This window comes from Notolepis coatsorum (genome assembly GCF_963971535.1).
Source record: "Notolepis coatsorum genome assembly, chromosome: 13".
Lineage (NCBI taxonomy): Eukaryota > Metazoa > Chordata > Actinopteri > Aulopiformes > Paralepididae > Notolepis > Notolepis coatsorum.
Genome location: NC_140177.1, coordinates 33,260,351 through 33,274,071, shown reverse-complemented (window position 1 = coordinate 33,274,071; position 13,721 = coordinate 33,260,351).

Below are 13,721 nucleotides of genomic sequence, written 5' to 3'. Positions count from 1 at the left end.
CTGTACACCAACATGCATACAGGGCAGGTCATTCAACCAGTACTGCTTTGACACAAATGTCTGATAGTTGGCTTTCAGCTATCGATAGTTCAATGCTGGTGGGTGCTATTATGTTAGACTTCAGTGCTGCATTTGATGTGATCGATCACAATCTTTTAATACAAAAACTCATCTGCTATGGTGTCGTATATTATGTACATATACTAGGTTAATCACAGTGTACAGGTTGCTAAATGGATAGAAGAAGAATAGAATGGTGAAATGGTTTTCCCCTTTGACTCCACTAGCCAGAGGAGAATAAGTTTGCAGTCAGGACAACCGAGGTAGAATTTAACTCATTTTTATTGCCAGAGGCCCAAGGTGGAAAGAGCAGGTTTAGACATACAGGGATTAAATCATCTTTATCAAACAAATAACTAATACATGGTTATCAATTCGCTGGTGACCTCTAGCAGACTTTAAACATTTCCAAGCAGAATAGCAATCACATATTAGTCATGTTTGTAAATGAAAGGAATATACTGGCAATACATGTTCAACCCTGGTCCAGTGCAATGACCTCACATTTAAACTAGACAACACAACCAGTTGTTATTCAGAATCATGGTTTACTCACGTATTGCAAACTTATTCTCCTCTGGCTAGTGGAGTCAAAGGGGAAAACCATTTCACCATTCTATTCTTCTTCTATCCATTTAGCAACCTATGTGCACTGTGATTAACCTAGTATATGTACATAATATACGACAATGGTTTTAATAACTCAGCAATTTTATTTTTCAGGAGTTATTTGTCCTCGAGGTCTCAGAGGGTCTATTTTAATGGTGCTTTGTCAGGCAGTAGAGGGTTAGAATGTGGTGTCCCACAGGGGAGTTGCCTGGGGCCCCTCTTATTCTCTATTTTTACTAATGATATGCCTTTTACTATTCATCAGGCTAGTCTGACTTTATATGCTGATGATTCAACCCTTTATTATGCTGCAGCTATACAAACTCTGAGCTCAATCATGTTTTGGCTGGTGAATTGGACATTTTATATGACTGGATAAAAACAAATAAGCTGGTGCTTAACATATCAAAAACGGTTTGTATGCTTTTTGGGACCAATCAAAGATTGGGTAGAGCTGTTGCTACTGCCAGGAAATGTGCACCATTCCTTCCATTTGCACTGTTTAATCTCATTGTTTGTGCTTTGGTTTTGTGCCACTTGGATTACTGTTCTGTAGTGTGGGCTTCTGCTTCAAAACAGTTGCTAAATAGGTTACAAGTGTTACAAAATAAGGCAGCAAGACTCGTTCTTGGTTGTTCATATAGGACTAGTGTTGTTCAAATGCATGAACGTCTTAGTTGGCGGAGTGTTGAGAAAAGACTTTCTGCCAACTTATTAATTTGTTTTCATAAAGTGATCACAACCCACAGTCCTAAATATATCACGGATAAAATAATTTACAGCTCAAATGTGCACATGCATTTGACCAGAGGGGCAAGTAGAGGGCAGATTATTCTACCCCATGCAAATACTAACAGTATTCAAATAACAGTTTTATATAGGGCTATCAGGGCATGGAATTATCTTCCAAGTGACATACGTGACATAAGAGGTGTAGCAAGCTTCAAAAATAAATTAAAATCTTACATGTAGCCAATATTGACAATGTTGAGTTATGCAATATGTTACCGTTGATGTACATATTTAGATATAATTTGTTTGTGTGTTAATGTTGTTGTGTTTCCTCGGTTTGTACGTCTTGCTATGTTGTGTTTCCTTGGTTGGTATGTCTTGCTATGTTTTAATTGTATTATGTTTTAATTGCAATGTATATGTTGTAATGTTTTAATGTTGTCTCGGACCCCAGGAAGACTAGTTGACGTCTTGGCGTCAGCTAATGGGGATCCTTTGCTAATAAACAAATAAACAAATGAGAAGATCCGACAACTGGAAGTAGAGAGACAGGAGTTTAAGTACGACCACATTCCTGACATACCAAGCGTTCCAACGTGACAACCAATCAGGAGGCCCAAACAATAAGTGACAAGTGACAGGGAGATAAGTGACAGAGAAGCCCAGTGACAGGTGTCAGAATGATGGGTGGTTCTCAGGCGGGCCAGAGAACCCAAGCGTTACAGTACCCTCGCCCGACGAACGGCACCTGACGTTTACCTAGGGGCCTCGGGATGCAGCCGCCGGAAATCATCGATCAGGCTGGGATCTAGGATATCCCTTTGAGGCACCCAAGAACGCTCTTCTACCCGGTACCCCTCCCAATCCACCAAGAACTGAAAACCCCTACCCCTCCGTCTACAACCAAGGATCCTCCGCACCGTGGAGACCGGTCGACCACCGATCAACCGAGGCGGAGGAACCGCAAGCAGAGGCGGGGACAAGGGCGATGAGAGGAATGGCTTCAACAGAGACACATGAAACATCGGATGAATCCTCATCGAACTCGGAAGCCGCAACTTGTAAGCCACAGGGTTCACCCGACGAATCACTCTAAAGGGTCCTATGAAGCGAGGAGCCAGCTTCCTGGACTCCAACCGGAGAGGGAGATCATGGGTGGAAAGCCAAACCCGCTGCCCCGGACGGAAAACCGGAGCCGGACGGCGCTTGCGGTTAGCCTGATGCTGGGCTTTAACCGAAGCCTTCTGCAGCGCCGTTCGAACTCGATTCCACGTCCGGCGACAGCGAGCCACATGTGCCTGGACCTGTACCTCCACCTCCTGCTCCTGCTCGGGAAACAGAGGAGGTTGAAAACCATATTGACACTGAAATGGAGACATACCGGTAGAGGAGGAGAGGAGGGTATTATGCGCGTACTCAGACCAGCCCAACCTCCTACTCCACGTTGCCGGGCAGCGTAACACCTCAAGACCCCCTCCAGATCCTGGTTGACGCGCTCCGTCTGCCCGTTTGACTGCGGGTGAAACCCAGACGAGAGGCTGACGGAGGCGCAGAGGCTGGCGGAAAACGCCTTCCAGAACCTGGAGGCGAACTGAGGACCCCGGTCTGACACGATATCCACTGGGAGCCCGTGGACCCGAAAGACGTGCTGTACCACCAGATCAGCCGTCTCTCGGGCCGAGGGAAGCTTGGGAAGGGGAATGAAGTGAGCAGCCTTGGAGAAATGGTCCACCACCACCAAAATGGTAGTGAACCCATCTGACAAGGGCAGGCCCGAAATAAAATCCAGGGATATGTGCGACCAGGGACGTTTGGGAATAGGAAGAGGCCGGAGGAGACCCGCTGGCACACGGCGAGAGGTCTTACTGCGTGCGCACACCGGGCAGGTCGCCACAAAGGAACGCGTATCCCCCTCCACTGTCGACCACCAGAACCTCCTATGGATAAACTCCAGGGTTCTAGTGGCCCCAGGGTGGCCGGTGAGTGAAGAGGTATGTGCCCACTGCAGCAGGCGTGAGCGTGCAGCCTTGGGCACATACAGCCGTCCCGGAGGACCCCCACCAGGATCAGGCTCCCGTGCCAGAGCCGATCTTACCACCTTATCTATGCCCCAAGACACGGGTGCCAAAATCAAGGCCTGTGGAATAATGGGATGGGGGCTCTCCTCTCAACCCGGAGGATCAAATTGGCGCAACAACGCGTCAGGTTTACCGTTTTTGGAACCGGGTCGATAGGAGATGGTAAATCGAAATCGAGTGAAAAATAACGCCCACCTGGCCTGGCGAGAGTTAAGGCGTTTATCCCCTTGGATGTAAGCCAAGTTCTTATGATCTGTCCAAACAATGAAGGGATGTGCCGCCCCCTCCAACCAATGTCTCCACTCCTCTAGTGCCAATTTGATTGCAAATAACTCCCGATTACCCACGTCGTAGTTACGCTCGGCCAAAGACAGCCGGCGAGAAGAATTGCACCTCCTCCCACCCACCACCCTCCACCGAATGTGCATAGGAGTAGTGCGGTAGGTGATGCTCCCACTGTCCAGCGGGCGGCCATCCAGGGCCTGGACAGGAACAGGTACCACCAGTTCCTTGAGAGGAATTCCCCATTCCTCCACAGCCCCACATGGATAAAGTTACCCACAGCCCCTGAGTCAATCAGAGAAACCGTGTTCTTGACGTCATCGCTCCCCGTGTTAAAAAAGTGTGTGTATCAAGAAGATGTGAGGGTTTTTGCCCACCTGCCAGCGCCTCCACAGGACCTAGCGGGCTCCTCCTTTTCCCGAGAAGCCCCGACAGCTCCCGAAACGATGACCGGTGCGGCCGCACCGGAAGCAGCGTCCTTCTTCAACGAAGCACCGTCGCTCCTCGTCCGTGAGCGACAGCGCCCCGAGCTGCATGGGTCATCACCCAGTGGCTCACTCGTGTAGTGCAGAGAGCTGGCGACACCGGGAGAAGAAGGGACATGTAACTGAGCTTTTGTTCCTCGCTCACATTCCCTCTCCCGATGTCGATTGTCCAAGCGGATGGCCATGGTGATGATCCCATCCAAGTGCTCCGGCAACTGACGTACGGAGAGCTCGTCCTTCATCCGTACGGAGAGCCCCTGAACAAACAAGACACAACAGGGAATCTCTGGCCAAGCTGCCTCCCGAGCCACGATCCTGAATTCAATGGCGTAGTCTGTAACATTGCGGAGGCCCTGCCGGCAGGCGACTAGCCGCCCACCGGCCTCATAAATAGAAAATACTCGGGAAGTATCGAAGACTCTTCTCAACTCCCCGGTAAAGGCGTCCACATTGCTACAGATTACTGACCCATTCTCCCATTCGGCTGTAGCCCAGGAAAGTGCTCGGCCAGAGAGGAGGGTGATGATGTATGCAATTGGAACACGAGTGAACACTGGGTGATGAATTCTCTGCATCCCTCCGGTGCTCCTGAGTAGCGGCCCGGCGGTGATAGCTGTGGCTCCCGAAACTCTCCCTGGATCCCGTGAGCCGCACGATCTCTCCTGCCGCCGACTGCCGCTCCCTTAGGTGACGCCTCAGTTGCCGCCGTCCTCGCCTCAGCCACCTCGGTACTGGCTCTCTGGGCCGCGGCCAATGCCGAACTCGCCGTCTCCTGGGAGGAAATGGCGAGTCCTCCCAGTCGAACCAGCTCGGCGCTGACCTGTTGTTGTCGCTCGGATACTTGCCCCAGCGCGGTCTCCAGTTTCCGGTGCATCTCTGCGTATGACTCCATGGAACCTTTGATGGTCAGATCTTCTGTTACGACGGAGACAGGTAGGTTCCAGTTGTGGAGTAATAAGTAGAGGCAGAGAAGGTTGTTTACTCGTTAACGGTGGTTCTCTTTATTGTAGAACGGTACACCTAGAGTAATAGCAACAGATAGTATACTGACGCAGGGCGTCTAGGAGAGAAGATAATAATGATAACAATAATGACAGCAACGTCCAGCGTCTGCAGTACCGCCGTGTACTCTGCAGGAGAATGAGAAGATCCGACAACTGGAAGTAGAGAGACAGGAGTTTAAGTACGACCACATTCCTGACATACCAAGCGTTCCAACGTGACAACCAATCAGGAGAGCCAAACAATAAGTGACAAGTGACAGGGAGATAAGTGACAGAGAAGCCCAGTGACAGGTGTCAGAATGATGGGTGGTTCTCAGGCGTGCCAGAGAACCCAAGCGTTACACTAAGCATCATTACTAGGGGTGTAACGATGCAACCTCACAATGATTACATTCGATTACGATTATTCAGGCAATTCAATGCATCATGAAATATCTTCATTTGACCACGATTTAATTTGATTCGATTAATTTTAGATACATTTTCGATACATTTTAGATACATTTTCTATCAGTTAACCGGAGGTCAGAGTCCAGAGTCCATGAGGCGGAGTCGACGGACTCTCTCTCTCTCTCTCCTCTCTCTCTCTCCTCCCTCGCGCAGGGAGGAGGAGGGGGGACTGGCAGCTGCGAGGCAGCCTGCCAGGGGCTGGGACGGGTGCCTGGGATCTGCAGGGGCACGGCTATATGGGGGAGACGACTACAGAGCTAGCTAAGTAAACATGACACACCCCATAACTCAGTGTCACATGGCGGTCTTAGCCATGACTCCTAGCTAGCTCTGTAGTCGTCCCCCATATAGCCGTGCCCCTGCAGATCCCAGGCACCCGTCCCAGCCTCTGGCAGGCTGCCTCGCAGCCTCCGGCTGTTCCACACGATGTGAAAATCTGCATAAAATATATACCTAGGTAAATGGAATATTGCTCCACTTCTACAAGGGCTATTTGCATATTCTTGGTATCTAGGTACATCTATGGACCTCAGGGAATGTATTCACAGTGTCCGAAATATTGTGTCTATTACTAGGCTTGCTTAAATTGTGATGAAACAAAGGAGAATATGAATTATGATTTTTTTTGCATCTTTGACAGTGAATAACACCATGATAATAATGACCAAACTTAAAAAACTGCCACTGATCTTGTTCAGTACCCTCTTGAGATCATGTGTACAAAAAATCGAAGGAAATTAATAAAGGGAAGATGATAAAACCGAAGGTTCTGTAGATACAGTACTGAATTCTCCCATCCGGACCAATGCAATTTGAAATATTATTATACATTACCTTATTATAGCCAATTCGCACATTATACATATATTATCTTTCAAATGCCCGAGTTCAATTTGGATTTAGTATCACCAGGCGTGCATAAGAACAGATAATGATATCTACTGTAATCTAGTGTACTTTTTTATTTTCCCCACAGTGCAACCGTTTTGAAACTAATTTCAGATCTAATTGTTCCTACATGCTAACAATAGGGAGGAGAAACTAACTGCGTTTCAATATTTGTCAAAAACATTACCTTTTGTGGCTTATTATCGCGAATCATAACAATTATTTATATGATTCATTCAGAATGCTGAACTTTGAACCACCACAGAATGTGACAGGAAGTGTAGTTCGGAAAAATTCCAAGGCTGGTCGACAGCTATGCATGTCCTCTTTAAAATTGTGGCAAAAAGACTACAATTCCCATGGTTCAAAATGTACATTTCCGGTTTCCGGCTTGGCTAGACGATCGAAAATCGAAAACTTAAAAACGATCTACTGGCACTTTTAACCTATTGCTAAACTAACGTATTGATGATAATATACATTCTACATGCTTTTGTGACATGTTAGTGATGTTAATACTTGAAAACGTTTGATTTAAAAATCGCTAAAAATATGCAACACTGAAAAATATAGATCTATGATCATAATGTCATTTTGGGGTCGATACCGACCCAAAGGGGTGGAACAGGTTCCCCAAAATATGTTGAATATACACAAATGTGGCTGGGGGAACTGATTCACTCAGCATGAATGGACTATAGGTCAATAAAAACAATACACACAAAAAAAATATTTATTTTTCATTTAATTTTTATTCATTTCTATTATAATCTATTCTAAAATTTTCAAATCGATGCAGTTGAATCGTCACATTAGAATCGATGCATTTCTATTAATCGATGCATTTTTACACCCCTAATCATTACACACAACAACAAATAATTTAAAACACAATGTTCAGAGTGTGAGAATGTTCCTTTTACAGTTTCACAATTGCCAGGACACATTTTTAAAAACCATCTTAACAAGCAATTGGAATACAGTATAGACCTACTATAATGCATAATTTTCTTTTTTTAAAGATTTATTTTAACATTTTTACAGCTTTATTCTGGTCAAACATGACCGACAGAGAGCAGAGGAGAAGATATGGCGGAAGGACATGCGGCAATTGTACGTCCGGGATCGCAGTGGTGCGCCACTCGGGTGCCCCACTATAATGCATTTTGTACACATTCTTGCCCCCCCCCCCCCCCCCCCCCAACCCCCGAAGATTTTTTTAAAAATCCTTTGGAACCTTCAGCAGACTGTGTACTCTGCACTGGCCTATATAGGCGTGGTCACATCATTTGCAACAAGTGTCTTACATTTTTAGTCGTTGTGTTTAATCAGGTGTGTTCATTGTGTTCAACTTTTGCTGACTGTCGCTATCATTTTGCATCACATGAGCTTCAATGTGCACATTTTGATCAGAGTTTTTTGCAAGACAAAATGTGTTTAGAGTTATGAGAAAAGGGGATTGCATTTTGTGAAATGTGTTTGTGGTTTTGGCAAATGGGGGCTAGTTTTATTAAATATCTTTAGGGAACCGGTCATTTGGTTGTGTTGTGTTTTGTGTTTTAGCAATTGTGAAAAACTGTAATATACAGTAGGGTATATTTCAGTAGAAAATAGTTGCATGAAATCACAACAAGGTCTATGGATTATCTTATCCTTTTCTCGTTCTCTTCCTGTGGTATTCCATGTGGAGACCCCCCCCCCCTAAGAGGAGTTATAGCTAGGATGAGGAGCACGTTGGGCCACAGACTCATACCCCCCTGACCCTCCACTAACCGCCTCTGCCAGTCCTTCATGCCGGTGGCCATTAGGCTCCACAACCCGGGGGCATGGCCTGCTGCCAGCAGCTGGAGAACTAACGGCAGCAGAACTTGAGAAATGTCCGACTCTTAACCACTAAACCCTGCAGGGACTATACCGTTTGTGTCTATACTGTTTACTTTTATTCTTATTTTATATTCATATTCAATTGTCTTTGCCTATTCATGGTCTTCCTGTTACCCTGCCCACACCTGTATCCCTTCCCCATGGGCGGAGTTTATGGGGGTGCAGGGGGTGCATTGCATGGGGGTGCATGGGGGTGGCCGGGGGTGCAATTCCTTTAAAAAAAAAAAAAAAAAATCAAGATTATTTTTATTTTAATAAAATTATAATAATTGTGAGAAACAAATCTGAATTCTATTATGTTTTGTTTTACAATACATTCATTTTATAGTAGTAATCATGTCACATTATATTATTTTCGTAATGACTTGCGACGGAAGTGAGTCAGTCAGACAGACACGCAGGTACCAACCCACCTCTGACCTCTTCCTTCCTAGTACGACCTACCTTACCTGTAGTATTGGAACATCACCCACCAACAACGAGCACCGGCGCCACCGCTGCTACCGACCCCGTAGAAGAGTCACCGGCGCTGGGGGCTCCAGCAGAGAGGCAGTCGCCCCGCCTGCCCCCTGCACCCCTGCACAAACAAAAAGAGCCTCCACCCGTCCAGCAGCAGCATCACCCGCCAACAACGAGCACCGGCGCCACAGCTGCTACCGACCCCGTAGAAGAGTCACCGGCTCTGTGGAGGTGGTGGATGGTGATCTTGGGGAAAAACACGGCTGTCCAAAGCAGCCTATCTTACAGCAATTCCCCACAAAGTTAATAGCAAAAAACAACCGTTCATTTTCCACCTTCTATTACGAGACGCATGCGTGGATGGAATATTCCGTTTTAAAGGATGCAGTGTTTTGTTTTGCCTGCCGACACTTCCAGAATGACAGCAACGTCGTGGACTCATTTCGTAATACCGGCGTGAGTGCCTGGAATAGACTGGGCTCGAAACTGGATAAACATGCGATATCCGATGCCCATAAGAGTTGCATGATTAAATGGGATCACTTTAAAAAGAGTGCATCTTCAGGGTCTATTGCAGCTAAACTTTCAGAAAGTCACAAAGCTACTGTAGAGAAGAACAGGTTGTATCTGTCCAAAGTTGTTGATATTATTAGGCTATTGTCTAAACTTGGATTGCCTTTCCGTGGACACAGGGAGGGGATAGATTCAGAAACACGGGGCAATTTTATTGAGATGTGCAGCTTCTTCTCTAAATATGATAAAGGATTTGAAAGCATGCAGACAAATTATTTTAATTCAACAAGCCCAGAATTCCAGAATGAAATAATTGATATCTGTGCAAACTTGGTTTATGCAGATATTGCAGAAACAGTACAGAATACTGGTTTCTTCAGTATTATGGCAGACGAGGCCAGGTCCTCTAAAACGGAACAATTGTCAATTTGTTTAAGATACGTTGAGCAGCTTGAAATCAAGGAGCGTTTTCTGTGTTTTATTGATTGCTCAGCATCTCGTGGTGCAGCTGCTATAGTGGACGCTATAAACACAGGACTGGAGATGGGTGGTTTAAAAAACATCACAATTGTTGCTCAGAGTTATGACGGCGCCTCCGTAATGTCGGGTCACGTTTCAGGCGTGCAGCAGCGCATCAAAGAGACCTATCCGTACGCAGTCTACATACACTGCTTGGCACACAAACTAAATCTGGTGCTTGTTGAGTCTTGCACTGCCAACCGCAGCGTGAAAACATTCCTGAATGTCATTGATAAGCTGTACTGTGTATTTGCACAACCGTCAAATCACCATAGATTTATTGAAATCCAGAAATCTCTGAATTTGAAGCAAACTGAGATTGTACAGCCCAGTGAAACGAGATGGGCATGCAAGTGGAAATCTGTGCATGCGGTTAAGACCCACTATTCCGCTATTATAGCCTGCCTCAAAGAAATTAGTGAAGAGGGAGGAAGGTGGTCTCCTGACGCCACTGGCCTTTATGAACACTTGACAAGAATGTCATTCATTACATGTCTCATTGTATTTGAAGGCATACTGCGTACGATTCATGTTACGCACAAGTGCCTACAGTCCACCAATTGCACACTCTCCGAAGCTGTAGGATACACTAACAATCTGAAAGCGCACTTCAAATCTCAGAGGCAGACAGATGCATGGAGCGACGTGTGGGAATCAGTCAAAACGTTCTGCAAGGACAACAACGTGCCTGATGATGATGATGCAACCCAAACTGCTGTTGACCCCGATGCAGCGACAGCACCCAAACGTAAACGGGCCACGAGACCTCCCACTGCCCTCGACAGTTATTTGGTTACATCTACTTTGGGCCAAAGGGAAATGCATGAAACTGAACGTGACAGTGCAGTAGTGACTGTGACAGTGTCAGAGGGTGACACTGACACAGCAGAGAGACACACACACACACCTGGATTTCGTCACCAACACCTATTTCTACCTGTACTGGATACTCTCATCAGCGAACTGGACAGGCGATTCACAGGAGAGGCAATACCACTTGCACAGGCATGTGCAGCAGTGTTTACATGTGACAAAAAAGGAATCGAACCTCTCCTGGAAAAATATGCACAGCCGCTGAAAATCAACCCTATTCTGGTTGGATCAGAGATGGATCTTGTAAAGGCGTCTTGTGACACAGTTGTTTCACTTGATCATCTTAAAAAGACTGTTACAAAGGGCAGCTATCCAAATCTGTACAAGTTGCTACAGTTGGCACTCACTCTACCCATTGGATCTGCTACCACAGAGAGAAGTTTCTCTGCCATGAGAAGGATCCGAAATTGGCTGCGATCAACAATGGGTGATAAAAGGTTTTCTTCTCTGTCCATTCTGAACATTGAGAATGATATAACGGCAAAGCTGGAACCGGAGAAGATTGTGGACATTTATGATGGACGCAAAAAAAGGCGCCTGCTTCTCCACTAGGTGAGAGTCGTGACTCGTGAGACACTTTTGTTTGTACAGCCTTTGACAACCTACTGTATGCATACGTGTGCGCGGCTGTGCGCTTGGCAGAGTGTTGCACAGTATTTTGTTATTTTTGTATGTCATGTTTGGTACAGTAAAGTGGTCTAGTGGAGCAGCAATATACTTGTTGTGGTCTTTTTATTTTAGTATTTCCTTCTTTATCTTTGTCACTTTGTCAATGATTAAGAGTAAGTCAGTTAAAAATGATCCCCCGTAGTGCTGTGTGTGTGAGTGTGTGTGTGTGCTGCTGTACTACCTAAATAAAATAAAAAATTAGGGGTTAGGGCATTGTAAAAACGCTAAAATAATAAAATAAAGGCGTGCGCGCGGGTGTCGTTCGCCAAGCAGTCGCACCCCCTGGCGTCAAGTTCAAACTCCGCCTATGCCCTTCCCCCCTCCTACATGCTGCTATGACACCTGAACGTCCCCAAGGGGATCAATAAAGGAATATCTTATCTTATCTTATATTCCCTGTTTGTTGTCTAACCATCATATCAGCGTAGAGTGGGAGGGGGGAGAGGAGGGCTCGCTATGCACACACACACGCACGCACGCACACACACACACACGCACGCACGCATGCACGCACGCACGCACGCACACACACACACACACACACACACACACACACACACACACACACACACACACACACACACACATTTGAAATGTTTATTTATGTCCACATGAACAGAAGTACAAGGAAGCCTCATACAAAGGACATAGACACTGCCAGTGCAGTCAGAAAGTATGAAAGGACAGCCAGTTACAAGGTGCATGGACAGCAGAACGCTGTTACATACTGTACAGTATGCTGAACTACTTGTCAGACACATCGGACACGAATCATGGGTAAAGGAAACAACGCCTCGTCCAAATTGAGCTGCTTCCTATAATAGCTGATACTGAGCAGTACCTTGCTAACTGCTTGGCCTTCCTTTTGGGGAGACCGGCTATTTGTAGGCCCCTCACAACCTACTTGTGCACATGCCCTAGGCTGCCAAAGTTAAAAACTAGAAGTTTACATTTGTAGCCTAGCTGTGAGTGAGATGGTCTGCTGTAGCTTGTTGGTATTTCAACACTTTGGTTAGAAAGGCTTCTTCTAAGTTGTAATCAAAAGTACAGCCAACCTCAAGAATGGACACCTCCCTAAGGTGTTCATTTACAACAAAGACATCAGGGGTGTTATCTGTAATATTAGAGAACACAGAATCATCATTGCACAGGTTAAACATGCTTGGCTTCACAGTAGAATGCTTAAACAAGGGGTGATCGAGCCTTCGAGGTGACAGCACCAAGGCTCTGGAACGCTCTCCCCCTGGACCTGAAAACTGCCCCCTCTGAAAACTCTTTTAAAAAACAACTAAAAACACATTTGTTCAGACAGGCCTTTGGTCATACAAAGGCACTTTTTCTTGTCCTCACTGTTCCTATAGTTTTGTTTTTTAATTAGTGACTCATGATTTTATCCAAATTATTTTATTCTACTTTTTTATCTGGTTTCACTGTTTTTTAACTGCTGTCTGTTGTTGTCATTTATTTCTGATTTTGTTTTGTTGTGTTTTTTATATAAGCTGTAGTGTAAAGCACCCTGCACATTCGTGCTGTGAAGGGTGCTATATAAATAAAAGTCATTCATTCATTCATTCATTCATTCATTCATTCATTCATTCATTCATTCATTCATTCATTCATTCATTCATTCATTAAACAGCATGATGGAGGACCTAAAAATAGAAGAGATATCTTTCGCTATCAAATCTTAATCTACTATTCATGCCTACTTAGAGGCTCCTGTATACATGGCAGCCATTTAAGATGTGGGACATGGTTTCAGCTATTTGGTCATTGCCATGATGAATACAGTGAGGAGCATGATTGCCTGGAAACCAGATGGAGAGATTCATGGTACATACATGTAATACCTGTAATCTCGTAAAAAAATGAAAATAAAGATAACACACACACACACACACACACACACACACACACACACACACACACACACACACACACACACACACACACACACACACACACACACACACACACACTCTCTTAGCTGTCCATCGTGTTCGATGATGACGCTTGCTCCAGGGATGGGGTGAGGGGGGGGGGGGGGGCTGGGGGGGGGGGGGGGGGGTTAGCGCCGCTGCCGCTGGTGCCACTTCTCGTGGGCGTTGAGTCCGATCCTTGAGCCGCACACCTGTCCACAGATGGTGCAAGGGAAACCAGATACCTGGGGGATGCCAGCCGCACAGAAAAAGATAACACACACACACACACACACA